Source organism: Triturus cristatus, chromosome 2_1 (assembly GCF_964204655.1).
Source record: "Triturus cristatus chromosome 2_1, aTriCri1.1, whole genome shotgun sequence".
Lineage (NCBI taxonomy): Eukaryota > Metazoa > Chordata > Amphibia > Caudata > Salamandridae > Triturus > Triturus cristatus.
The window spans coordinates 1,189,699,422-1,189,726,041 of record NC_140581.1 but is presented as its reverse complement, the minus strand read 5'-3'; the positions used below and the strand labels follow the sequence as shown (position 1 = coordinate 1,189,726,041).

The window sequence follows — 26,620 nt, the reverse complement described above, 5'->3', positions numbered from 1 at the left end:
TTTGAACACTTTATTTCGGCATACTGCTATAAAAGCACAATAAAAATATAATAACGTATGTAAAAACAATCATTAAATTTTACAAAAAGCGGAATCTTCATCACAACACCCACAGATAAGATCATAAGAATTTAAAAAAACAAAGGACTGAGTTTGACCATCATCTCAACATGCAAAAGTGCAGAGAATAACCATAGGTGCAGAAAAGGAGGTCCCAGCCTTTCTAAAAATACAGGCAAATCGTGTTAAAATTGATTGGACAGGCGTAACAGGAGTTTGATCAATAGGCTATAGTTCATTACAAAACAGCTCAGACTATTAAGAGAGCCTTTTTAAGGATCGCATTGCGAGTGCACCATATAGAGAACAAAAAGCGGGCTACAGAGAAAACAGTGGGTAATTGAGTATCCTATTTAAGAATTCTATTAACCTCATTGCACCTCCCAGAGCCCAGATTTTTGATAAGTTGCTTTAACCAACGGGATCTGGCTCGTTTGTATTCTTGGCAAAAACATAGAATATGGGGAACTATTTCTATTGCGATATTGCACGCAGGACAGATCTCTATACCAGAGTTTTCCCATTTCTTTGTAAAAGTGCGTAACGGAAGAACCCCATGTCTAAGCTGTAAATAGAGTTTCTTAGCTAAAAAGGGTTGTATATCATCCAGAACCAGTTCGATGGAATAGCTTTCCTTTACAGCTAGAAATTCAGAAGTTAATCGGCCCACAGTAGGGCTTCTAAAAAGAGCCAAAAGCTTGTATTCTCTATAACTCATTGCCAATTCCTTCTTTGTAATCGACATGGAGCATTCTTCTGGAGCACTCCAAAGAGTAGATCTGGCTCAGATTTGTAAAAGATACATGTAAGACCCTTGGCAGAACATTTTTTGGTCTCCTGGTAGCCCCATCATTTCTTGCAGTTCCTCCCTAAAATGTACTAATTCTGGGGTGCTCTATAGGCGCCGCCAGTATAGTATTGGTCTTAGGGAGGCTTCCTCCGCAGTGGGTCTTAGACCTAGATCCATACGTAATGGAACTAGAGGAGTACTAGATGGTAACATAATGAGTTGTCTGATGAAACTATTTTCAATACATGTTAGCCTATTTAATGCCTAGTGGCCCCATAGCTCTGCCCCGTACAAAGTAGCACTCTTTGCCTGTGCTTTGTATAATTCCAGGGCGGGGCTGACCACACGATTCGCAGCACTCCTATAAAAGTTTTGTATACCTCCTGCTACCTGATTCAATTTTAGACTGGCTTTAATAAGTTGTACGCCCCAATCCATTATTTCGGTAAGTGTAATGTCCAAGTAATAAAAGGTATTAACCTTTTCTAAGGCTTGCCCGTTTAGGCTGGGGTTTAGGCGAGTGGTACTGCCTGTGTTAAAGGCCATATATTTAGTTTTTTGGAGATTAATCTCCAGGCCCCGATGCTTGCAGAAGACACCAAAGTTGTCCAACGTCCGCTGTATACCCATAGGGGACTTGGCAAGCAATAAAGTGTCGTCCGCAAACATCAGGGCCGGTATTTTTCTATTGGCCAACCTAGGGGCATCAATATTCTTCCCCACATTAAGGGCGTCCACCAGGCCATTGATATATAGGGAAAAAAGAGTAGGCGCCAGGACACAGCCCTGGCGCACACCCCTCTCCACCGGGATAGGAGATGTTAGTCCACCCACTTTGCCATAAGGGATTTGTGCAAAGTTTTTTGATGCAAGCGTTGGATCAACTCGCAAAGGTATACTGGAGCTCCCATATCTGGGAGAGATTTCCAGAGCTTATCCCGCAGTACAAGGTCGAACGCAGACTTCAGGTCTACAAAGATGAGGTATAAGCTGCCTCGATCTATTTTTACTGTTTTCCAGTAAATCATTTGTAACATGAAGATATGATCGATTGTCAACATTCGTTCCCTGAAACCAACTTGGAGAGGGGTGACCACATTAAAGTCTTCCATCCAGGCCTGTATGCGCGCTAGAAGAACACGAGCAAATACTTTTTGGGACACCTCTATTAAGCTAATGGGGCGATAGTTAACAGGCAAAAGGGGTGATCCTTTCTTAAAAATGGGTATTATTTCTGCCCCAGCCCACAAGTGTGGAATTGACATCCCTTGTAGAATTGCATTAAACAAGACTAGCAAGTAAGGATCCCATATAGACGGTTCGGAGCGAAAGAGATCGCCTGGAATCTTAGCGCCGGCTAAGGCCCCAGGCCTAGATATCTTCCCTAATGCCAATATAACCTCTTTCAAAGTTATCAGGAGATGGTCCGGAACACTGGAGGTCCTTTGCAGTTGATCGTATGTGTTGATGGCTTCGCCCTCTCTAATTCCTACATATAGGGATTCAAAATGGGCCTTCCAGGCTCCCTCACTGATATTGGGTTCAAGGGCTGGTTTACCTTCTTTATAGCCCTGATTGATAAGTTTCCAAAAGGTGCGCATATCACGCGTCTTTAGGGCAGTTCTAATTTCATCCCACGTTTGGGATGCCCACTCACTTTTGGCCTTCGTCAACTCTAGTTTATATTTAACCCTTTCTTCTCTGATCTTTGACCTCTCACTCTGTTTGATGGAATAAAGGAGGTTAGTTTTGGCTTTACGACAGTTTGAATTGTACCAGCCGTGTTGTGGCTTAGTCACACCCTTTACTTTCCTTTCTCTGTGGAAAAATACTGCCACAGAGTTGGTAAGATCTTGGTGGTTGTTTTCCAGGACTTCAAGAGACTCCTTAATATCACCAGCTTGGCCGACAACCTGTAAATACGGGATAATTTTCTGATATAGTGCTGCCAAGTTATCTTGGGATTTAACAAATTCACACCACCGGACTCTTCTACCCCCATTAACCTACATCAGTCCCTGGTCTTTATGTGAGCTATTTTCCTGCGCACTCTTTACTGAAGGCAATAAAAATTCTAAAGAAAGCGCATTATGATTACTAGCTCTTGGAATAGAGTGTGTGATTTTAAAATTATCCCTCGCATTGATAGTGGAGACCATTATGTAATCAATAAAAGAGGTGTGCCCAGGTCTATTGAATGTGCAAACCCCTGGGTTATCTGATTTGGTCCTACCATTGCATGCTCTTAGGGAAAAATTTAAAATAAGGATGGTTAGTTGCAAGGCTAATGGGGTCCAAATGTCAACAGATGGTAAATTTGACTCGGGAATGGACCAATACCGGTCCTCCTCTTCAAATGTGCCCATGTCAAGTCCATTTAGGGGTTCAAAGTGGCAATTTATATCCCCCCCCCCACAATCACCTCAATATCACCAGATATGGATAAAAGGAAAGAGGTTAAATCTTCTAAGGTGGGAGAAATATGTCCCCTACGAACTGGTCGAGAATAGACGTTAATTAAGGCAAATGTAATCCCTTTATCAAAAATTTAAAAAATATATAAAATGTCCTGGGAATGTGTATCCACCTGCTTTACCTTGCATCCTAAATGGGTTCCCACCCAAGTACACAACCCTCCAGATGGTCTACCCCTCCCCGGCTGTGTTGCTGGAATACAAAAGGTTTCATAGACGGCTTTACAGGGTTCTAACTGGGCCCAAGTTTCCTGGAACAAACACAGGTCAAATGATTCGACTAATTCAATCCATTCTGGAATATCCATCTTGGGTGCAATCCCTGCGACATTCTAGGAGAGGAGCCGGAAAGGCGCAACACCTGTTCCTAGAGGTATATTAAGGGCACAAGAATCTAAAACCATAGAATCATCTAATTGCGCCCTCCTGCCTAAAGGCAAACACGCTACAGGAGAAGGGGGGCGTGGTTCAGGGCTCAACCCCTCATTTACCAAGTTCTTAATCTTAGGGGTCACAGACCTAGAAACATCGCCCAAGTTATCTACTTTCAAATCTTTGCATTCTTTTTCATGCATATGACATTGATCTGATACGTCAGCCTACCCCCTAAGTGGGGACTCTTCATGATTGACCAAATCTATTTGACTTAACCCCAGGGTGTCGTTGCAATCTTCAGCATCCAGGGGGTCGAATCTATTAAAAACCGAAATATTATAGAAGGGTGTTGTACACAGAGGATTCTGTTGCGCTTGGTGATAAAAATCCCTCTGGGACCAGTTCACTGTCCCAGGAACAACTATTTCTGCTTTCTCTAAACTGTGGAATATTTGAAGGATAAAAATAATCAAGTGGGAGAAGGCTAATTCTGCCCCCTCCTTTGATGTTACTACTATTAATTAATGAGTAGGCTGTGTACTAATTTCTAAAATTAATCACGACGCACTCTCCATTGATATCTTTGCGTCTTTGGCCCACCCAATTCACCCTGCGTACCATAATAATTTCCCTAGCGTCCCTGATTTTATATTGTTTATTTAGCATTAGCCAATGTAGGGCTTTATTTCTTAGTTCAGAAAAAGATTCTTTGTGCCCTTTTTTTAGCTCTGGGACGCCTGCCAAAATTAGAGCAAGGGAAGCTGAGGCTGGTGAAAGATCTAAACAGGGTAACTGGGGGGGATGGTTCAGTGGCACCCATATGAGACACAAACTTTTGTCTAGAATCAACTGGATTGTTGGCTTCAATACGTACTATAGTTGGTCTATTTTCGTTAGCTCTTATCTGTGAGCATTGAGTATCGTTTTTGCTCAGAGGAAGCCATATCCACCTCAGCTAGGGCACCCTGAATTATTTCCTGCTCTGCAGCGATAGCTAAACTAATAGGTAGATCATTAGTAGTCCCCCTTGGAGGGTTTGTTTCTCTATCCCTTCTACAGAGGTTATCTCTGTCGTCCCATTGTTCTACCAGCTAACTTGTCCACTCGATCCCAGGTATTTTTAAGTTCTTCCCTAACAATAGACCTCACATGGATTTGTATGTCCAATATGACCTCTGTAACCCACAATGTTCGATCCTGGGCTACATGGGTGAGGGAAGATTGTTCCAGATCACTTAAGTCTATTGTGGATTTTGATTGTTTGGTGATCTTGGTCTTTGATTTTGTCCGGGATGCCACTTTTCTAGTTTTGGGACAGGCGCCTCTAATTGCCATCTCCTCCGAGGTTTCAGCTACACAGTCTTATGGTGGAATTGAAGAATCCAAATTTAGAGGAATAGAATTTGCAGTAATAGAAAATAAAGTTGTTGTTGGAGCAAGGATAGGGGTAAGTGAAAGCCGTCTTTCAGTTAATTCAATTTCATTAGCGACGGCACCAATAGCTCTTTGAAGCATTTTATCAATTGCTGTTGGTTGAACCAGTGGCGGGACGGGGGCCGGAGCCTCTTTGGGCTTGTCAATAATTACACGCCTGCCCATTGTTCATCAAACAGAGGTCCTCCTTTTAGATTTGAAATAAATGTATCTAAGGGTCACCTACGTTGTGGCCACATAAGGTAGAAAATTAAAGAGGAATGGCCCAGCCTCTGCCAGTCACTGACGGGCAAGGACGGGCCCGCCCTTGGCCCAGGCTTCGCCCGGGCACGGCCCGGGCACGTCCCACGCTGCAGGAGATGAAGGCCGCGCTTAAAGACACCTGGCACCAAGCAATGACGCCAGGAAGAGTACGCCGTGGCCGGGGCTGCTGGGACTTGAAGTCCGGAGGAAAGTTCAAGCCGTTTCCCTCACGGCGTCTGTGATGACCAGTTTCAGCCGTTCCCCTCACGGCAGGATCAAAGAACAGCAAACAGTCCCCTCACGGTGTCCAACAGCAAGAGACAGGTGAACGGGTCCCGCGCTGCGGGAGATGAAGGGCGCTCTTTAAGACACCTGGCACCAAGCAATGACGCCAGGAGGAAACGGTTGGTTTTCCAGTAACTTTATCATCAGACATTTTTGGACAAGAAGATTTGTCTCTTCTTCAATTCAGAATCTGATATGAGAACACCTTCAGCATCTTCTCTCTTTCAAGTCGGTCTCACTTCTTCCTCAATTTGTTCAACATTCAGCTCTTCATCACTTTCTTCATTTAGGTCAAGGTTTTCCTGAACTTGTTATTCAATGTCTTCAATCTTTGACTCCTTCGCTTTGGTATTACTTTGGAAGGTCCAGATTGACTAGTTAATTCATTTACTTGATCAGGTTCTTCACTGATTGTTTTAAGACGATATCTTAATCTCTTAATAATTCTTGGCCAATTATCACCATTTCGACTTTTCTTAAACTTCACTGCACTGCCAGATTCTTAAAGACTCCTTTTATTTTATTTAGATTTTGGCACAACGTGATCAGCTTTGTCTTCAGATTTCCTCTCTATCTGACCTTTGGCCTGTTCTGCCTGGATGGGTTCATCTACCTTAATCTGACCCTGTTCAGGATTAGTGATGTCTGGTTTATCTTCTGTATCCTGAACTTGCGTTTCTATGCCTATCTGGTCCTGTTCAGGTCTTTTTACCTCTTTACCTTCTTCTGCCTGAACGTTTTCTCTAAGTCCTAACTGTCCCTTCTCAGACTCAGAAATGGGGCTTTGAGTTTCTTCTGTCTGAGTATATTGTTCTCTCCTTAGCTGTTCCTGCTCAGGCTCCCTAACAATTGTTTCTCTACTTTCCAGAGCGAGTTCTTCTATACCTGTCTGGTCCTCACTCTCTTCCTGTCTATTTAACTGTGTTTGACTCCTAGTTCTTATAAGTACTTCAGGTATATCCACCACTGGGATCCAGTCATCCTGATAAGTGCTCAGTTGATCTTGGGCAGCTACCTCAGGATCTTCTATAGGAAGTTCTTCAGCTGCACAACCTTCGTCATCATCAATTTCTTGTTTCAATTGTAACTCTTCTTCTTCAGGAGCTGGTACCCTTTTGATATGGCTTGCATGGATCCAATTAGGCAATCCTGCACACTTTACAGCTGTTGAGATATTCAATATAACCTGATACGGTTTATCCCACCTTGGTGCTAGGCACGATTCTCGAGTGTGATTCTTCACATCTACCCAGTCACCAGGATTCAGATCATGCGAGTGGCTCAGCTGTCTGTTGAAAGCGTCCTCCTCAACCTGATGAGAGATAGAGTATTGCAAAGAGTTAGCTGACAGAGTGCGTTCTAAAACCAAGTCATCAGTTATATTCAACAGCTTGTGTCCTGGTACACATGCTTGTCTCATTGCTCTTCCTAAGAGTATTTCATAGGGACTCAATCCAGTACTTTTGTCTGGAATACTTCTGAGTCCCATCAGAACATGAGGCAAAGCATCAGGCCATTCCAGTGGGGTGGAGGCTGATTCAATCGTTACTGGAAAACCAAATCTAGGGATGAGCTCTCTTAATAAAAGTTTGGCCACTGTCAAGCTGTCATTCCTTCAGGTTGGGTATGCTTCCACCCACTTTGAAAATAAACAAACTATGGCAAGTACATACTTTAGCCCTCTACAAGCAGGCAGTTGAATGAAATCTAATTGAAGTCTCACAAAAGGACCCTGTGACGGATCCTTTCCCCCGGTCCCCAATCCCTCACGCCCACCACCCGGACTACCTCCTCTCCAGAACTGTCCCTTCCCGGACTCACAATCCCGAAGGATCTCCAAAGCGTCCGTGACAACGGAGTCCCCACCCCTCTCTCTCTTTCAGGGTCCAATCAGGAGTGACGACGGAGCGGAAGGAGTCGCCCGGTGCCCCGGAAGTCCCGCCTACCTACAACCAGACGCCCACAGAAAAAGCGGATCCGAAGAGACTGGAGGGGTCGAAAGATCGTGGCAGGAACTCTCGGCTGGCGATAACGCGGAGAACGAAGACGGAAGCGGAGAACTCGAGGAGTGGTCGGAAGAGTGGTGGAGTCCCACGGAGGAAGCTGAAGAGCGGCCGTAACTCGGAGGAGAGTTACGGCGGAGCGCGTGAGTACCTTCCACCATACCCTCAGTCTGTTAAGTACTCTATGTATCCACGTAATCTTCCCTTGTATATAGCGTCTCTCTTTTCACCATCCCGTCCCGCCACCTTGTAAATTGTGTACAGCACCCTACACCGTGTACAGAGCCTGGTCTCACGAACCTTTCCGAGCACTCTTCCTTTATCAACCCTTGTCTTTCCCCCTCTTACCCTTTTCCCACACAGTCTGCTTTCTCCTCTTCACCTTTTGGTAACGGGGCCAGAGTCTTCATCTGAGTCCCAGCAGGACTAACGGCTCCTCTTTCTTTCTCTTCCGGTCCTCCGAGGAGCACCCACCCTGTCTACTGTCGCCGGTTACAGCCAAGAACGGAGACGTCCCTGAAGTACCGACCCCGACGACCCGACCCCGACGACCGCGACGAGGGATTCTTCCACAGCTACCTCCAAACCTTCCACCCGTGTAAACAGAACTTCTGCTCAATAAAACAACACTATAGCCCACTATATCTGGCCTCCTCGTCTGACTTTCCGGCCCGCAATACCCACACGCCGACAGACCCTCTGCCTTTCCAATCTTTCCCATGCAGACCACAGTTTTCCTGTCAGGGTTCATTTGCTGACATATTAAATATCTTTGTCAAAGGCTCTCTGCTACATTCCTGAACTTTGCATTAAACCAATCTTGTCTGAAAAGTCGCATCATTGTGTCTCTGCCCACATGTGCGTCTCCATGGTACATGCTAGCCATTGGTGCAAGCATACTGTCTGGCATTACTGGTCTGTCACCATAACAAACCCACACACCATCTTCTGCCCTCACACCATCTTCTGCCCTCCTTTGACATCCTATTTTCACCCACTCTTCCTTTTCTCTCATGTCTACTGCATCCTGCAAATCTTTCACCTCCTCCCAGGTTCCCACTCCTGCAAGTAGTACAAGTTGGCAGCTGATTCCACAAGTTTCGATTTGCTTGTTTAAGGCAATCTTATGTCTTGCACAGTGTTTGACAACCTGGTCAGCATATCGGTTACCGGCTGTCACATAATCGTTTCCTGATTGGTGAGCAGCACACTTAACCACGGCACCTCTTTTGGTAATTGAATTACCTCAAGTAATTCTTTAACAAAAATTCCATTTTTAGTGGGAGTCCCTGAGGAAGTCAGGAAATTCCTCTACTCTCCAATGTTTCCCAATTTTGCATGATTTTGGCCAACTGTGGATGCAACCATATTCACTGACAGTCAATATGGTTATGGAGTTGTGCATGCTTTAATTAAAACAATGAATTCAGCTACTTGTGCAGATCTGACATCTGGTAAATATGATGCTTCAACTATTCCAGTTAATGTACATACAGCATAAGCAGCACTCAATCCTCCCTCCTTGTGTCGCATACATGAGCCATCTACAAACAGTTTGTGCTCTATGTTCTTCAAGGGTTCCTCTTGTATGTCAGAACGTGGTTTGGTGCTAAGTTCAGTCGCATCAAGACACTCATGCTCAATCTCATCTTTAACTTCTTCTTCGTAAGGATCAGGTAGTACAGGTAGTAAGGTGGCTGGATTAAGAACAGTACACCTCACTATTGTCACATTTTCAGCGCCCAGTATTATTCTTTCATATTTTGTCAGCCTACTGGGAATTAGGTACTGTGTTCGGGTTCTGGTCAGTAAAATCACCACTGCATGAGGAACGTACAGCTTGACAGGGTGTCTCATCACAATCAATCGACTCACTCTGATCTATGCTTACACAAGTTGCAGCAACAGCTCACAGGCCACAGGATCCAAGGTAGCAGAAAAGTATGCCACTGGCCTTCTCATTAATCCATGTCTCTGTGTCAGAACTGAAAGTGCACAATTACCCGCTCATAGCAGAATAATGCAAATTCTTTTGAATAGTCTGGAATTCCTAAAGCAGGTGCTTCACACAAACACTCTCGCAATTTTCTAAAGGATCCCATACTTTCATCATCCCATTCTATAGGATGTTTTGCTCTCTTTCTGGTCATTTGTATCAAGGGTTTGGTTAGTAAAGCAAACCCTACAATCCACTGCCTACAATACCCTTCAACTCCAAGGAACATTCTTATTTCTTTTTGAGTTTGTGGCAACTGCATTTGTCTTAATATTCTGATTTTTTCAGAAGTCACCCTTCTAACTCCTCTTTCTATTTGATGTCCCAGGTATTTAACTGAATTTTTACAAAACTGAAACTTTTCAGGGGACACTTTATGTCCACCCTTTGTTAAATCATTTGGCAATCAGTAACACAATGCAATTCAGTCATCTCGTGTGTTTGACGCCACCAATAGTTTGTCAATATACTGCACCACTCTGGGCAATACAAGAGATTCAAGGCTTCTTTTGAGATTCTGATTAAAGAGGGAAGGACTTTCAGTGTACCCTTGAGGCACGTGATTCCAGACGTAAACATGCTCTTCAAATTTGAACGAAAATAAAAACTTGCTATCTGAATGCAATGGAATAGAAAAAAATGCATAACATAAATCGATTACTGTGAACCATCCTGCTTTCCATGGTATCTGATAAAGAATCACTGCTGGATTAGGCACTACTGGGCAGCATGGTACAATAATCTTATTAATTTTCCTGAGATCTTGAACCACCCTATATTTCTTAATGCCAATTATAGGCAAGTTACAAGGGCTACTCATTATTTCTTTCAGAATACCTTATTCGACCAATCGCTCTATTTCTGCTGCAACACCTGCCTTTACTTCTGGACTCATTTTGTATTGTCGGGTATTCGGATAAACAGCACCTTCTTTCACTGTCACCTTTACGAGATCTACATTTGCCATTAATCCTATTTCTTTTCCAGTAAAATCCCATATTTCTGCATTTACAGTCAGTTTGACTTCGGCAGGTAATTCATTTTGTGTCATCATCGAATATAATTCATTTACTTCTGTTCCCTGTTTAGCTAACATGAACTTGTAAACTCCATCTTCTTCTGGGGTTTGTATTGCAACACCATCCGGTGTGCAAAATATAGTGCAATTCATTTTGCACAACAGGTCTCTTCCAAGCAAGTTTACAGGGCTTAAGTCACAGATCACAAACTTATGCATTTCTTTAAAATTTCCAATTCGCACCTCCATTGGTTCTGTGATTGGAGTTCTAATCCGTTTGTTGGAAACACCTATAACTTGGATGTTCTCTCCCGAGAGGGGCCTGTTAGGAATGTCTGCTGTTCTCACAGTAGACCTGGTAGCACCAGTATCCAACAGTAAAATGATTTCATTTCCTTTCACTTTACCTTCTATATATGGACCTGACTGATCATAATCAATCAGTGGGTCCTGCAAAAGAAACTGTGATGTTACAAAAAATTCCTTACCACTTCCTTCTGGAAATCCAGCGTTCACAATGTACTTGGCTTAATTCACAAAATTTGATTTTGGGGCATGTGGCAATTGACTCTGAAGATCTATACCCTGTTGCTGATGGCTCATTAACACCTCACTCTGCATCTGTGGATTTAAAAATTTATTTGGGGCGTTATTAACTTGTATAGCTTTACACTCGTTCTTCCAATGCCCCAACTTCCCGCAACCGTGACAGGGAAATCTTTTCTTTGCCTCTTCCCGATTTAATCTTCCCCGTGGCTTTTCCCATTATGGTCACCTTGACCTTGTGCTCTTCCTTGATTTTCTGACTGTTTATTTAATTGGAGCTCTTGCTGTTCCGCTAATTTTACTTGGGCCCACATTACTTTTTCTTCTAAAGCTTTTTGCTTGTTATCAATTTCGTCCCCACAATATTTAGCATATTTTAAAATGTTGTCAATGGACTTTGATTGCCAACACAGCATGTGCTACTTAATCATTTGAGATATATCCAATCTCAGCCCAGACACAAATCGATACACAAAATGAGTCATGTCTTAATTTTCTAAACTTTCAAACGCATTATACTGTTTGAACACCTGTAAAAGACGTTCATAGTAAGCATGCACAGACTCATTCTTTTCTTGGGTTGTTCTGTCTATCTTTACCCAATCGGTTTCTTTTGGGGGAAATTTTACTCTTTAGAAAGGTGATTACCTGATGATACTTTTTCATTACATCTTCTGACGGGGCTCCTGTTTTTTAGTCTCTTGGATACTCCACACTAGGCCAATCTACAGTAATTTTACACTCTGACATAGTGGTACCTGCAGATTTGTGGACAAACAGACCATCCAGATCCTTTAATAAAACCTTTGAAACTTTCACAAACCTTTCAACTTGTCTGTACCGTTCCACTGGTCTCTCTCTCAATTTTGGGAAATCATTTGTAAAAGACAAAATATCCTGTCTATTCCATGGCACGTGTACAATACCCCCCTCCGGGTACTTCTCTCCTTGGATACAAGCTTTCAGCTTTTTCTGTTTCTCACATGACATATTCAGATATTGTTCGATTTACCTGTGCTTCTTCCTTTTTCTTTGCCCATCTAACTTTCCCTCTTTCAAGATCTTCCCACTTTTGCAACAGAAATATCAATTCCCTGATCTGCAACTTTCTTCCAGACACATTCATGTTTTCCAAATCCTTATCAGAAAATTGTGCTCGATGTGGTTTCTGTAACACTTTTAATTTCACTATGTCAATTCTCATTTCCGATGCCAGATTTGTCAGCTTTTCATGGAATGCCTTTGTGTTTCGTGTAATGCTTCTACAAATAAACAGTAATTGTTCTTCACTATATGTGTTTACACTCTCCTGTGACAAAATGTGGGTCTAGACAGGTTAGGCACTAACCTTAAGCCGGCTGCAGCAGGAGCGATGCTGGATGTGAGTAACCCCTTCCCTTATCTGTGTGTTCCCACCAGAGAGAAACGAGATCCACCTCGTCTGGGAAGACCACAAAGAAGGGGGAAAGGGAAAAAAGGGATAAATGAAACAAGAATGTAGGGGCCGCAGGACTCTTGGGAAAACTTCAGGGAGTTGTGTGTCTTTTCTGCAGGAACGGATGACGATAGTGAGTGAAAGATACAACAGAACCATGAGTGGGGCCCGATCCCTCCCCCAACTAATCCATACAAGTTTGCATGTAATTCACGTACCTTATGATGGTGCCCCAGGCATACAGGAAGGAGGTAAACAGAATACTACCTAGGAAGGCGGCATGTTTTCCTGCCTTATCATAAGGCGTGCGTCCTGTAGGTATTTATAGCCTGGCGCCAGGCTTCCACCAGCAGAGTGCGTCAATGCACTAGGATCCGGGCCTTGCAGCGGCTCCTCTCAATTTAGAAAATATATAGATGTAGCGCTCCGGGGCGTACGTGTGTCGCCAACCGCCACGTAATGGTATTTGCCTAGGAGTCAGAGCTATCCACAGCTCTCCAAAGTTATGTCTCCAAAAATCAATTGTAAAGCGCTCCTGCGCGTGTGCATGTGAGCTTTGCAACAGCTCTTCAAAGTTAATGTGCAAAAGTAGGTAGGAAGCGCTTCTGCGCTTTCGCGTGTTTCTTTCTGCGATATCCGCGATTGGGAGGCAGCGTGGAAGTCACCCTCGGTGTTCAGGAACTCGCGCTCCTATGTGTGTTAGTCAGGAAGATAAAGGGCCTGAGGGTAGGTGCGTCTGACTACGGGGCTCCACACCTGTGCATGGTGCCTGGGTTCTGTGGGACAGGCCGCAGTCCAAGAGAAGAACAACAAGCGCTCACTCGACTACATGTACGAGTGGCAGCGTCAGCGGAGTTTCAGAAACCCGCGTCTATCAGGGGGACCTTGCGGGGAGGCTCCGGCGAGGAATCCGGGACGAGGCAAGGCACAGTTTAACCCCGCACGACCACAGAACTTTGCCGGGTAATCAGGATACACCAGAACATCACGGGACTCGGCGTCTAACGAGGTAATCAGGTGACGAGCCCCGTGTTCAGGGAGGGAGGAGGTTACATAGGGAAGATAGTGGAAAGAGAGGTAGGACACCCGCTTCAGTCATTGGCAGGCATTCTGGGAGACGTAGTGCAGCATTCACTCCTCCCAAACTTCCATTCCATTCTCACCTACGTGCTGTGACACATTTCCAGCAACCATTTCTTCCAATTCTACTCTCAAATTGAAAATGTCTAATAATTTTGGCTGTGACTTTGGCTTTTCCATTTCTTGGGACCATCTCTCTTTATCTTGTGGGGTTACTATTGTGGCACTTCTAGTTCCTGATGATGTTTCTAGTCTAACTTCCTTTGAACAACTAGGCAAATTTATTTTCGGGGTTTCCATCATCGCCTCTCTTATGAGCAAATCCATCAATTATATTACTGATTCACATTCACTTGCTTGATCATCTATTATTATCTTTTATTTCTATGTTCTATGCTTGGGGTAGGCATTGCAGGAACTTTAGGACAGTTGAATTTTTCACCATACACTGGTCCTATGGTTACTGGTATGGTCAATGCTTCAGGATATGCGTTTATCTGAGATATTTTCTTGATCAATTCATCTCTATTCTTATTAATTGCTTCCCTTATCTAGAAGTACCCTGTTGGCAGTGTCATGTACTATTTGTGGAACCAGGGGTGTTCTTATCATCAGGGCACTAGGGGTCATTCTATTGAATCCTTCGTTATAAGGTGGAGGACTTTTCATCAATATGTCCTCTAAATACCCTTCCTCTGCTTCTCCGCTATCTATCATGGTCCAATGCTTGGTTTTCTCTGTACATTTACCTCCCGTCTGCTCTTCTGAGGTTAACACAGGATATACACCTTCTGCCACCATGGCCTGTCCCCATTACTTCATTCGACTATCTCTAGTCTCTCGGGGAAATTTTGGATAATATTTACTTAGACCAAGAAGTAACAGGACCCTATCACTTTCAAACTCTTCCATTTCCCATTCTTCTAAAGCTGGTGTATTTCGAGGAGGAATGAAAATCCCCTCTCTACTCTAATGGGTTAGTCCCTTTTTGAAATAATTCTTAACCTTTTGCATAAATTACATTTTTCTTTTTTCTCCGTACATTGCGTGCTTGTGCTTGTGCTTGTTAAGGTACTGCTCGTAAGCAAACCCTATAAACCTTCTATCTGGATGAGTCCCTGTTCATGTTGGATCGTACATGCAAACTCCACTATCTATTATTATCCTTGGGATTTCTATTTTGTCAACCAATCGGACACTGGCTTTTAATTCTAAAACATTTTCCAATACCAGCGCGGTCTCTTTTCCAAAGACCACTCAATTTGTACGCTGTTCGCTCGCTCAGACAATGCTTGCGTGGCTTTTCTGTGATGTCAGTTTCACTCCTTACTACTGACCCCTCCTTTACAATTTCGCATCAACTGCACGCCCGCTGTTTCAACCAATCCCAGCGCGGCTCTCAGTGACGTCAGTGCAGCACCCTCAACTGACCCCTCCTTCACAAGGTAATGCGAAAACTTGTTTTCTCATAAACTTTTCACACAATTTCATTAATTAACAACGTATAAATATTCGCTAGTGTGTCTGACCCACTAATTCAAAGAATAGTAGAATTTATTTCACTATGAGTAAAACCCTTCCGCTTACTCTTCACACACTACGAGTAAAACTTTCCGCTTACTCTTCACACAAGCATCACAGAACCTGCTACTCCTTCAGTATTACCCTTTCTAGATGATATAATACCAAAATTTCACCAACGGACTCCTCGCTACCAATTATTCTTACTATAACACAATTCATTTTCCCTAGCTTAGTGCTTTCAGGCCTGCATAACTTTCAGCACTTTCTCGATCCAGACCAATAACCTCATTGCAGTGTGGCTTCCATTCACCACCAGCTATTCAATATTCCCGGTAATTTCCAGACAACATGAAACCATACATAACGGGTTTTGGTTAAAACTTAAATCAATAATTCTAATTTCAATACACTCCTCACCTAATGTCAAGAATTCCTGTCATACAAGGGAAACACGCCCTTATGTAAACAGGAGAGCTGTTACATAACTCAAGGGAAACACGCCCTTATGTAAACAGGAGAGCTGTTACATAACTCAAGGAAAACACGCCCTATAAAGGGAGGAACCGGGAGGTACAAGGCTGTCGGATATTGTGTTTACACCGACGTACCTGCTTCGTGAAGAGCAGTGTTCCGGAGTGGTGCTCCAGTAAGGCAAGAACGGAGGTAGGTCGAGTCGTTACTCCCTGGGCCGTGTCTTGCCCCATCGTCACCTGTGAAGGACCCGGAAGCTCTACCGGTCAACCATTGAGCTTCGCTTTTTGACTCGGCTGAGTCCAAGCGCAGTGGCGCTTTTGCTGGTTGGAGTCGTAACTCCCAGCCCGACCAGAGACACAGGGACTGCCAGCTGTAACGCACACCAGGAGGTGTTTGCCGCGTTACAGACTCGGAAGTCCACAGGATCGATCGAGCGGCTGCTCTCGGTTCAGTCTTCTTGCTTGTGATTGGGGTATCGGTGACGCATCACCAGGAGGTGACTCCGCGTCCCGGTGCAGTCTGAGGAAGAGGTTGAGCGGTTGCTCCCTTCAGGTAGAGACCCCGGCTGGGTGTTTCCCTGACTCCTCGATTCTCCCCAACACTCTTCGTGCCCCTCACAGCCTACCGATTGGCATTGTCGGCCATTTCATTTCTGGCCTCTGTTGGCATACGCCGGGATCGGCGTATATGCAGAGGACGGTTAGGACCATCCGTGCTGTGGGCTGGTAACGTACTTAGCCTGGAGGATTCCAGTGACTATAACTTTTGTTTGTTCTTTGTATTTTATTTGCCTTCATTAAAAGAACTAACCCTTCACAAGTGGTTGCGTCCTCATTGTCGTGTCTGTTAAACGATCCTGAGACGTTCAGGGCGTTACACCTAACTAACTATACTAACCATGCCTTTGCTACCAAGAAAAACTGATGCAGCGGAGTTTACCAGCTTTACACATTCATACACACAACACTCATTTGGGCCCATGTACATTCATACACTCAATGAGCTAGTAAATATCCACTGGTCATCAATTTTGTTTTACCCTAGGAAACCTTTACATCAGTCTTTTTACCATTCCTGTCTCTTGAGTAAATGCACATTCGAAAGATCTAGTAGTAGATTAGAATAGGAAGGAAAATACAATAATGCATTTAACTTTAATTAAAAGAACCACGGACTCCGAAGGAATTTTAAAGGTTTATCTGAATTAATAATTTTTGAGTCAAATCAAAATACACATGGATATACCAGAATTCTCCATCAGGAAAAATAGCACAGTTAGATTATAATCAGTTTGCATTAATTAATTTCTTGCAATGACAGCACCTGAGGAGAGAAAGGATAGTGAGCAAAATACGGAGCATTTAACCCTACAATTATATTTACCTAGACACATCAGTGTGTCAAAGATTCAGGACAGGTTCAGGACAGGGAAGGTGACCTCTCCTGGTGTAACGCCAGCGTTACACCCCTTTCTGGTGCTACTCTCTTCGGCTCAGGCTCGTCCAGACCCCTTCCTAGATGTGCCTCCTCGGTTGTCCCGCAAATTTCCCTAGTGTTGGATTCCTCAGTCAGATTGCAGCAAAATCGGGCAGCATCTCAGCATAGTTAGACACACTTGATGCTGAGATGCTGATGCTATCGAGAACTTACCTCTGTTATACCAATTCAAATGTATGATCCACCCCCAAATGTATCCATTCCATGTTCACCCGCAATTTGATTGGGCCAAGCAGTGGGGTGAGGGCATCACACCATAGCAAGTGCAATATTTTTCTTTAGTCTATTGTCTAGCTCCCCGCCCCTTAATTTTAATACCCACAAGCTTTATTCCCACAAGCATTTCATCTGTGGATCGATAAGTCTGTAATACAATGTTGCGTCGTCTTCTTCTTGTAGGGTTAAGAGTTGGTTTTCCCATGTCCTTGCTGGGCTTAGGGTTTGGCAGCCAGTCAATAACTTCACTTGTTTCAGGACAAGCAAAAGTTGTGCATACGTCGAGGCCACAAGGAAACAGACGCGGTCACCCTCCACGGCCCAAATACGAACTATTAGTAAAGTCAGAGAAGAACATGTTAGAGTAGAAGTAAGTGGTATACAGTGAATTCATTTAATTTTGTATTCTAACCCCCTTTACTTAATAAATCTTTTGCATTAATGGCTTAGTAAAACTTGCATAGATTAGTTTCAGCACAGCATGTGCGTTAGTGCGTTACTTGAAAGCAGCCATATTAAAAAGCTATTGCGCAGCTGCAAAGATTCCCCCCAAGCGACAGAAAGCGTCATACTACATAAATGTAGTAGAAGCATGCGCAGAAGAGTTCCTGCATTTTTGACGCCCATTTTAGGACACTCCGGTTATTCATTAGTGAAGCACATAGGAAAGCTTCCCCTAGATACAAATGTAAAATGTGGTGCACTGTTAGTACTCACAGACAGGTTGATTATAATGTTACAGGTTATTCGAGAGGATTGCATACGAGCAAGTTTCTTTTTATGCAGAACCTTGCTCCATCAGTAGGACATGTACCTTAAGTGTGTGACATGTCCTGGTAGTGAGAAACAGCCATTTTTGTTTCTCACTACTGGGAGGCTGCCCTCTCATAGGGATGCATTGGGGATTCCCTGATAGGTGTTTCAGTGGCAATTCCTGATATAAGAGGAGCTTCGTGGTAAGGTTTAGTATGCCTGAACTCAGAAGCTAAAGATGCATCTTTTTGTGAAGGTGATTTTTATATTCTGAGTTTGAAAATACCACTTTTAGAAAGTGGATATTTTCTTGCTCAGTCATCCCGTGTGCCTCTGCTGGAATGTGGATTGCCTGTCTGGGTTTTGGATGACAGAAGGCTGGGGGGCCGGAGTAGCTCCAGATAGTCTGGGGGGGTGGGGGGAGGGTCAGGAAAGTGCTGAATAGGCCAGGGGTGCAATCAGGGAAGGAGGAGGAGATTTCCCTGCACCTCAAAGGACCTGGTCTGCCTCTGACCCTGCCCTCTCCACCTCCTGCCAGGAAGTCACCTAGAGATGGCAGAACTGGTCCTGGCTGGGGGCAGACCCTCTCTGCCTCGGAGATCAAAGGATTGGGGAGTATAATTCTTGGGGCTGTGACCTCAGGAGGGTTGTTGTTCCTGTAGGTTTTCTGGAGCTGGGGGCTGCTGCTGCTGGGCTCCAGGAGGAACCGCAACGAGGGACTGCCTTCCTGCTGGAGGGCCCTGTGTGCTGGCCTGCCTGGGCCCAGCCTTGTGCCTCCTGGACTGTCTTGCACCTAGCGCCTCGTGGAGCGCTTCTGTGGGCTATGCTATGCAGTGCTGGGCTGAAATCTGGAGATTCCCCTACCCAGCTTGGGGAGCGGGAGCCCACCCTGCATTTTTGGTGCTTAGTTGAGCAGTGGGTGCCCACCCCGCGTTGGATGGAGGCTCGTGGGTGCCCACCCCGCTTATGGGATTTTCGTAAGGCGGGTTCCCACCCCACCTGGTAGCGCTGCAGAGGAAGTCAGCAGGGGAGTAGAAGGCCATAGGAGTGGTGCAGGGAAGAGGACGGGAGCGCATCCCGCTTCTGCGAGACGCTGCCGAGTTGCCCCAGCCTCTAGCCTAAGGCTGGAGAAGTCCTGGTCCGGGGGGGGGACTGGGCGAAGAGAGGCGAGGAGAAGTCCTGAGCCCTAGGAGAGGGCCCAGGTGAATTGTGAGGTGTCAGCGGAGTCCCAGGGGAGCCCGGTGAGTGCGGGCGGGACCTGGGAAGTCACATTCCCCGTCACGGCACCCAGCGGAGAAGAGCCTGCAGAGCCCCGGTGAGTGAGGGCTCTATGTGGGGTGTTAAGGGCCCTCTCGAGGCACGTTTCCAGTGCCTGCTGTCCTGAGCGGACCTGCAGGAGAGCGGGCTGCTCCAATGTGAGGTACCGTGATCTTAGGCCCCCAGGGGGGTCCAGGGGGCATAACGGTGCCCCTTACTCGTCATTTCACATACAGCGGCACCGCACCAGCGCGGGCCACTGCAACGTTAGCTGCGTTCTTGTGGAAGAGTCCCAGATGGGGACTCAGGCTATTTTCACAGTTACGCCGCTGTAGCGGGCAATGGCAACATGGGGGCACCTTTGTTTTAGTCAGTCCGAGTTGAACTCCAGAAGGCACAGTGAGTGCCCGTGCTGATTCCTGTATGGGGACATTGCGGTGCGCTGGCAGTCCAAGAGCACAGTGGTACCGATCGGGGCACATTGTCGGTGCTCATTTGGACCCATTTGTGTTGCAAAGTTCCAGTGGGGACTGCAGAGGGCATAGTTAGTGCCAGTGGCCACATAATCTACACAGCTGCACCGCAATTAGCGGCAGCTGCATTCTTTAGGCCAGTCCAGTGCAAAGGTTCCCAATGGGGACCCAGGAGGCACAGTGGTGCCAGCACAATTGCGTGCTTGTGATTCTGAGGCTTTGGCAGCCAGCCCTGACATTTGGGATATAGGGCATTTGAGCCCTCTGAGAAGACCAGTTGGCCAGGGGGACAGTGTGGGGTTGGTAGGGCGCCAGACCCTCCTGTGATTTATGTGTCTTTGCATAATGTGATTTATGTGTTTCTGCATAATGTGATTTATATGAGGTTATTGTCTAATACGTTTAGGCTTGTGAGGTTAGGGCATACTGTTTGTATGCTGATGAGGTTGGCACAGAATGTATTCCACGCCTAATGTGATGCTGATGGCAGAATATGGTTTATGGTGCAGGATGATGCGGAGTACATTGTTTGGCCAGTAGTTACTGGTTGTGTTCTACATTTATTATTTGTGCTTGTGATGGTTCAGACAGTGGCCCAATTGGCCCTGTCATGTGTATATAATCCCCTGTGAATATTGCCTGGTGCCAGTTGGCACAGTATAAATGTGTGATTACGTTTCTAATGTGTTTGAGAATACAAAGGCTATTTTTATATAACCTTATGTAGAGTTTCTTTTGTGGTGTGCCTATTCTGTTGCTGCTGTGTGTGTGTGTGTGTATGTGTGTAGCGCAAACGCTTTACACATTGCCTTTGGGATAAGCCTGACTGCTCGTGCCAAGCTACCACAGGGGTCAGCAGGGGTTATCGTCAGCGTGCAACTCCTTTGCCCTGACTTGAGTGGCGGTTTCTGCCTGGCTTTGGTGCAAGCCTGAGCCAACCAGAAATCCCATTTCTAACATTGGTTGTCAGCGGTGAGGATAGGGTTTGCGTCTGTGCTGCAACCAGTTGTCACTGTGGTATTGCGCAAACACTGCATTTAGATAATCACAGGTTTGGGGATTATTTTTTCTTATTTGGATTTCTCCTCAAAGGTGTCATTTTTGTGCACTCCTGTTGTAGCTCTTGCACCTAGGTCTCTTGTGTTGCACTTGTGTCTTAAGTGCCTTGCCAAGATGGAATCTACCTTTAATGTAAGGGAGTTGTCCGCTATGGTATGTTGGAGTTGAGGGGGTTCTATGAAGAGAGAGACATAGTAGTGAAGGGGTCAGACAACTACCTCAGCTTTCAGAAAGTCTTACTCCAATGGCAAAAGGATGAGTGAAGGCGTGAGGACTCGGAGAGGCAGGGTGCCCAGGACACACACCAAGAGGGTGGTGGGTCTGAGGGTGGCTCTGAAGAATCTGAGGAGGAGGGAGAGAATGGCCAGGCGGAGACGCTGGTGGGTAGGGAGGATCCCATAGATAGGGAGTCCCTTGCTGGGTCCTATACCAGGTGTAGTGCCCCATCCCTTTCCCTGTCCCCAGAGGAGTGGGCGGATAGGAGGGAAGAAAGGGAACATCAGCTGGCTTTGGAGAAGCTCAGATTAGAGCATGCCATGAAGATAGCGCAGCTGGGTGTGGAGGAGAAGAAGCTAGAGACCGAGAGGGTCTTAGCTCAGGAGAGGATAGCGGAGACAGAGAGGGCCTTCACCAGAGAGAAACTAGATCTTGAGGAAAGGTTGTCCCCTGAGAGTAGTTTCAGTTGTCTGGATTCACCAGTGAGGGTGGGGTCCAGTGGTGGCAGCCATATGGAGTCCAGTGCAGGAAGTCTCACTCCCGGATCCCCGAGAACGGTGTCTGGTTCCCATGAAGAGGGGTACCGGTTGAGGTTCAGGGGCAGTAGGAAGCTGTCTCACCATTCTTGGGGGGAGTTTGTGGATGAATGTTGTGATGCACTGTAAGGTTGGGTGATGGGTAGCACGGCAAAGGATTTTGAAGGGCTGATCTGAAAGAAACACGTTAGTTAGATTCCTCACCTTAGAATATCCCCAGGCGTCAGGCTAGATCCGGAAAGATTTTTCGTCAGCAATACCCCTTGCGCGTCGCTAGGCGGTGTCTGCAGCTCCGCGTCCGTCGTCGGCATCGTGCGCCGGAATGACGTCGTTGGAGTACTTAGACGCCGCCCTCGCGCACTGACGTCAGTTTTTCCGCGCCAGACAGCGCCGATCCGGGAAGAGCTTACCCCTTAGTCACTTTTTGACTAAACTTTTTTGACTCTTTTTGGTCTTCTGTCAACTCAAAACCAGGCATCCTACCGGCACCAGAGTTAAGGCCTGTGACTCCTGTCATCGACTGATGTCGGTGACGGACCACCATCGCCGGTGCCTTTACTTCCTGGGGCCCGACCACGATGCGGAGTCGTGCCTCGACTGTCAGGCCTTGACCTCGAAGGCTAGGCGGGAGTGGTCCCATAAGCTTCTCGAGCTTCGGCACTCGGCTCCGCGCCGTTCCCGGTCCAGGAGGAGGTCCAAGGACCGGTCGCAGAGCCGCAGTCACCTGAAGACTTCGAGCCCGACGAGCGATGATGGTAAGTCGAAGCAATCAAAGAAGTCCAAGAGGCGACACCGCTCTTTGGACTCCCCTCGCCGGTCGCGCGACTCGGTCGAGGGTCAGGGTGGTCCCACCACCGCGGCTCCGTTGGAGCCGCGTCCGTCTGCATACCTGCGGTCCCTGGGACTGATGCGACTCCGGCAGAGATCAGCGCCTTCCTCTCGGCCATGAGGGGCCTGGATCCGCCGTGAACGCCTGCCGGCGCGCCTTTGGGCCCCGCGGGCTCGACTGGGCGACCTCGCGAGCCGGCGGCCCCGGCGCCGTCGACGACTTCGGTCCTGACGCCGCAGGTCCCCGAGGGATCCAGGCCTGGATCTCTGCTGGCGCCGGTCGACCTCACGACGCCTCCTCCGCCGGCACCAGTTCCACCCCCTGCGCCGTCCAAGGACAACGCCATTCCCCGGTCTGGGCCCGACGCCGATGCATGAGCAATTCATCTACCGCCCGGCTCCGGTTATTCCTCCTATTTATCAGGAATCAGATGACGGGGGCGACTGGGAGGGGTCTGAGGACCCTATGGCCAGACAGGCCGACCTTTCACAGGACTGAGCAGACGAACTGGGGATGCCAGTGGTCTGGACACCTCCCTGGAAGCTGGTTTCATCTCTCCTCCGACTGTGGCCTCGGAGGAAGGTGCAGCTTTTTCAGTGGTGCTGCGCAAGGCGGCCGATGCCCTTGGGCTGGAGTTGCCTGCTGTGGCCGTGAGGACTAACGTCCTCACAAAAGTGCTTCAACCGTCGGCAAGCTCCACAGAGCCTCTGCTGCAGTTCAATGAGGCACTCGTAGACGTTCTGGAGGGCACCTCGTCCAAGCCCTCCACAGTACCTCCTGTGGATCGTAACGTGGCCCGGCGCCACCGCCCTGCTCCGGGCGACCCCAGTTTTCTGTCCCAACACCCCACTCCCGAGAGTCTGGTTATCCAGGCCTCGACTTCCCAATCCTCCTTCCCGTCCGCTCCTCCGGATCGGGAGTCCAAGAGGCTGGAACAGTTCGGAAAGAAGCTGTTCTCTTCCCTGAGTTTGGGTCTGCGGTCCTTGAATACCGCTTGCCTCTTGGACCGTTATTCCCACTCTCTGTGGGATGCGGTGAAGGACGTGCTGCCCCTGTGTCCGGAGGAGGCCCGGTCACGGCTCACCCAGGCACTTGCTGATGGGCGAGATGCAGCACGGCATGCCATACGGTGTGGACTAGAAACCACGGACTCGCTGGGGCGGGCAATTTCGACCACGGTGGCGCTTCGGCGCCACGCCTTGGTATGGTCCACGTCTTTCTCGGGGGATGTCCAGAGTACCCTCATGGATATGCCCTTTGATGGCACTCGCCTTTTTGGCGAGAAGGCGGATAGTGCGCTGGCTCGTTTCAAGGACTCCCGGGCTACGGCCAAGTCCTTGGGTCTCTCGGCCCCGCGGCCGCAAACTTCCGCCTTTCGTGGCCAAGGAAGGGGTGCCTCCTCACGTCCACCTAGCCACCGGCCGCAGAAACAACCTGCACGCGGACGTGGATTCCGCTGAGGCGGTACTGGAGGACAATGTGCCGGTCAGTCCACATCCACCCCGGCAGCATCCGCCTCAAAGCCCTCCTAGTCCGAGCTTTCAGGCCCATTCCACGCCAGTGGGCGGCAGAGTTCGCCATCACCTGCTCCACTGGCGTTCCATCACGTCGGACAGGTGGGTGCTGCAAATCGTCCGAAGGGGTTACTCCCTTACTCCCTCCCCTTCGAGACGACCCCTCCAGCCATGCCACCACAGTACTGTTGGGTGTAAAAGGTAATAGCGCTCATATGGTAATCACCTGTTTTACTACTGCTATATTTTCAACCTTCTGGTGCATCCAAAAAGATTTTGGGGAAGGGAACACCCTACTTCCCTAAACTCAATCCATACGGATTGATTAAACAATTAAACAAACTTAGCGGAGCACACAGCTTATACAATGCTATTCAGCAATATCACAAACACCAATCCAAACACAATTCAGTTGAATTCTAATAATCGTCTTCTTTTAATTCAGTTAATTTCAATCCCTTATGCCAACGCGTTTCACCGTGGTCGTGATAAAACCTACGGCTTCTTCAGGGCTGGAAAAGATACTGTGAGGGTTCCGACACGTCAGGACCTCCAAACGCATGCGCGACAGAGAACGGCTTCCCGCCGGAAGGACGGAGCAGTCTAGTGTCCCGAGTCCTGCTTACACACAATCAGACGTCACCCGCGTCACAGAGACAGGATTGGTGCAGCGATCGAATGAAGGAGGAGACAGAGGCAGTCCAGGACGGAAAAGGGGCGGAAATCGAGGGAGGCGTCGTCCACCAACGGAGAGAGACGGGACCGGAGGAGGCGAACGGAGAGAACGGAGAAGAACACGCGTCGGACACGAAGCAAGCGCCAGCGGAGGGACCAGAGAAAGGGGAGCCCAGCGGTATCAAGGACGAGAAGAAGACGGGAAAGGAACACCTCGACAGACCCGAAAACGCACCTGCGTCCGAAGGGCTCCAGGGTCCCAACGCCGCGGCCCTATTCCGGGGTCGTGGCCCAAGGCAAGTGACCGCTCGGGGATCGTTGTGGTGGTGGGCGGGGCAGGGTTGCATGGGGCTATAAAGCGGGGCACTAAGAGTGTTTGGGGTGATCATTGCCGCCACTGCCTTGTGTTCCTAGCACTGAACAGCACCCTGTCCCCCTTATACCCCGCTAAGCACTAAACCCTTGTATAGTCACGCACCCTGGTGAAGGTAGCACAAGATAGAAAGAGCACGAACAAAGCAGTAACCCCGTTTATTTTGTTATTTTCATGTCCCGGGGACCGGAATCTTCTGCCAGCAACAAGAGAAGAGAGCAGCGGCAGCGGGACCGAGTGTTGGACCTTACTTCCAGAGACTTTTTGCCTTACTGAACGTCACGGATTGTTTTTCCCCTCCCTTGTTTAGACTTCCATATTTACGTTACACCAGTTCTGGAAGAAAAGCCAAATTAAAGAAGCAGATACTTCCTTAATCAAGCCTCTATTCTCCGTCATTTTTCCAACCATCCAACCACTTCCCCAAGGGGGAGGATCATAGCGGTCAGGGGTCACAGCCCTACTGCCCACCGGGCCATTACAGATACAAAATACATATTTGTAATCACACAATATGGCATTAATACAGCTGCCATAATACCCCACTTATGACAACCAAGTGCAGAGGACTATTCAAACTTCTATTTGTGCAGAGCAAATTCTATATACAAAGTCATTTACAACACTTTGCAAGTATGAGTAATGTTGATCCATTACAAAAAGGACATTTGAATTCATCAAGTTTGAATACTTGGGTCACTTAATTCGAAATCAAGTAGTGCACAAACTATTGTAAACCATTCTAAATCATTTGCCTGAACCCAAGTGCATATTATGCTTATAAAACCCATGTGTAGATAAAAAAAAGGAATTCATTTGCGTCATATTGGCGCCAATACCTTTCGTTTCTCAAATGCTTGTCTGTGTTTCAAATAGAATACAAAAAAGAAGAACATTGCAGGGAATGATTATTCTGACTCAAAGGGATACACGAGGCAAGACAATGCTGATTAAGCAAGTGAATATCAACCAATAATTTTATCGACAAAAGTCCTACCTCTGAAGGTATCCGTCCATGTAGTATAATTATCTACGTCTCAGCTCTAAGCAAGAGCATTAATCAAACATATAGTATCCAAACGTCTCTTATCCACCATTGAGATTTGTCCATATATCAACAACACTCCCACTCTAGGCAAATCAATAATCATCTTTTTAGTATCAATCAATCAACTATTATTCAAACTCATATTCAAGTACAAACGAATTTTTAACTCATTTACCTTGTCATCAAATCAACCTGTGCTCATCCTTTCCCAATATTCCTATATTAAGTTACTATGGCGTACCATTCATAATGCCCCAATCCAATATTCCGATTCAAGTAGCCAGACACCTAAAAATAAACAAAAGAAGTATCATCCATTACTTCGTCTGTTTGTAAGCCTCTTGCTATGAAGCTCGCCCCTGATATTCTAACCGCATCTTACCTGTTCGTGCCTTTACGCCTACGAACCCGAGTACAGGCAAAGAACACCGCCTTCC

General features: G+C 46.8%; 1 long non-coding RNA gene across 1 annotated transcript; it reads right to left on the bottom strand.

Annotated features, from left to right (window-relative positions):
- On the bottom strand, nt 1-26,620 carry LOC146866587 (uncharacterized). The gene is made up of 3 exons (XR_014971898.1): nt 26,566-26,620; nt 26,359-26,471; nt 1-6,973 (listed from the first exon to the last, which is right to left on the bottom strand). It is a non-coding gene; the product is annotated as an uncharacterized LOC146866587 (long non-coding RNA).